The following is a 2741-nucleotide window of genomic DNA, read 5'->3' as shown; positions in this document are numbered from 1 at the left end:
GTGTGGCTCAGCCTGTATCTGTAAATGGATGTGCAAACCAGGTCTCTACAAAATGTACTGAAGCCAGTGCTCTCTGGACTTGAGTGGGCAAAGAGTTTGGGTGGTTAGGGAGGAGTAGGTTTGTTAACTCAGAATGGATTGGGTTGGGATAATGTAAATAAAGACACCACAGATGCGAGGAAGTCAGTCAATAGCTGTTTGGAAATTGCTTGGTGGAGGGCCAGATGCCTGGCAGTTTTACCTTGCAGATGTAAGAGATTTGAGACAACATATTTTTTCAGTTTATGGTGGTAATCAGCCGATTTATTGAAGTGTGTGGATCCTTTATACTTCCCCTTCTTGCGTTGGCAAGACATGCACACATGGCAAATTAAAGAGGCAATTTGTTCTCTGTGCATGCAGGTACTTTTAGGCCACATAGCTAAAAGGAAACATTATTGGGGTGAGATTAATTTTAATTCACAGATGGACACAAAATAAATTTGAACCAGCTAGGTGGATCACAAGAATAGGAGCAGGCCAGATGACACCTCACGTCTACTCTGCCGTTCAAGTAAACTCACAGCTGATCTGATTATAGACATTATCTGATTAAATTCACTTTCCTGCCTCTCCCCCAGAACTGTAGACTCTCTTGTCAATCAATGAAAATCTAACTCAACCTTTAAGATATCCAATGACCCAGCCTCCACCGTTTGTAAGGAAGAGAATTTCAAAGATTATTGACCCTTTGAGATAAAGTTTATAATTAATGAGGATGAGGAGCTGCTCAGTGTAAAATCTGTAGAAGGATTTTAAGTGGTGAGCAAGGTCAAACAAGGTGAGGTGGCTAATGGGGGAAAAGATTAAGATATAATTAGGTGCTGAGAACCAAATTACAGCAGTGGCTTTGTCCAGGACACACGGTTGAAATGATAGCAAAGGAGGCTTTGGTAGCTGGCAAGGTGTTCTCCAATGGAATGCCAGCATCCTGTGAAAGCCCAGATGTCATTGCAATCACTTATAATGAGATGGTTATAATTCTGTAAGTTGACAATGTTATATTGAGGTTCAGCAGAATAGCAGACTGGGTGAGAGTTTAAACTGGTGAGAAGCTAGTTTTGAAGTAATAGCACAGAATATTTAATATTCAGGCCAAACAGCAAAGATGAGAGAGGATCATGCTGTGATGGGAGACTGTTGTAGAAATTTTGTGAATGGATGAAAAGCTGGTTGAATGTCCTTCATCTGTATTTCCCTTCTGTGTGGACTCTTGAACTTGAAGCTGTTGAAGGCAGGCGTTGGGTTGAGAGAGGAGCTTGCTATTATCCTACTTCAGGAAAATGCTCCATCTAGTGGTAAATAAAAGCTGTCATAAATCAGGTGTCCAGTATTTTTAGATTTTAGATTTTAATGTCACATGTTCTCAAGTATAGAAGTACAGTGAAAAGTGTATAATCTCACTACACGTGGCACCATCTTAGGTACCAAGGTACAAAAAATCTGAGGTACAAACTAGTAAGAGGAATGAGAGTTAAAAAGTTAATCATTACTTCATAAAATAGTAAGAAAAAATAAATAGGTAATAGTTGACATTAAAGTCTTTTATTTATTCCTTTATTTTCCCAGTTTAAAGTTCAGCAGTCTTTAATGAGTTCTCTGCTTATTTCAGGGGGGAGACCTCGGCTGTCTGTTTGACGCCGCCACCACCGCCGAAACTGCTGCATCTCTGATCTCGCCCAATGCCTCGGGAACATGCCCAGGCAGGATCCACTCGTACGCCGAGCCGAGGCACCGCCACAAGCCGCCGAGGGACCAGTCCAGGACGACACCAAAAAGGGAGTGGGGGGAAAAGGGGGAGAAAAAGAGAAGGAAACAAATAACAGAAGGAGCGGAGGAGTTCTGGTTGGAGCATCCTACTCCGCTGCCTTCTTGGATGACTTGTTGTCATTTGAAGTTAAGGTGAAGTTTTAGCTCCCGTCCCCATCCCCCGACACACACGTGGACTTGATGTTGTAAGGGACCAATTTTCAGCTGGTATGCTACTGATAGGAGAAAAGAATTGAAATTATCTCCAAATAGGTATAAGGAGCGGGAAGAAGGTCACTGGAAAGAGGATGCTAGTGAGAGAGTAGGGAAAGAAAAGAGACAGCAAGAGATAGATAGGTATCAACCTCCAAAATAAAGTTATTCTTTAGCACCAATCTTTTAAAACTGCTTCATTGGGTTCTTATTCAAATTTTCGTGTGGGTACTAATTTAAAAATTAATTCTGCTTTCATTGAGTAAATGACTATAACACAGTCCTTGAGTACTTGTGCAATATCCTGACCTACATGTGCTGGACTGGAAGCCAAAGTTTGATTTTAAAATTCAAGCTAACTTTTAAATCTCTCTTATGGCCTCACTCCACTTTAGTTAACTTCCTCCAAATCCCCAAGATCTCTGCTTCCCCCACACTGGCCTGATTTTAATTGCTTCATTGGCAGCTAAATTCTGGAATTCCCACCCTAATCCTCCACCTTTTAATATACTAAGCCTACTTTTTTCAAAAAACAATTTTTTCACCATCTACTCTAACATTTCCTTAATGAGATGTAACATCAACTTTTTAAAAATCTGGTTCTAGTCCTGTGAAGGGCCCTTGAGACATCAACTAAGTTAAAGTAGCTATTCAAGTGCAAGTTGGTTTGGTTGGAGCAGTGGAATTGCTTCTTTGCTCTGTTGATATTTGTGTTGGAGATTTCCAGACAATGAGGATAA

The sequence above is a fragment of the Rhincodon typus genome, chromosome 24 (assembly GCF_021869965.1).
Source record: "Rhincodon typus isolate 14 chromosome 24, sRhiTyp1.1, whole genome shotgun sequence".
Lineage (NCBI taxonomy): Eukaryota > Metazoa > Chordata > Chondrichthyes > Orectolobiformes > Rhincodontidae > Rhincodon > Rhincodon typus.
The sequence above is the reverse complement of the archived record's forward strand: the minus strand, read 5'-3'. Positions refer to the sequence as shown.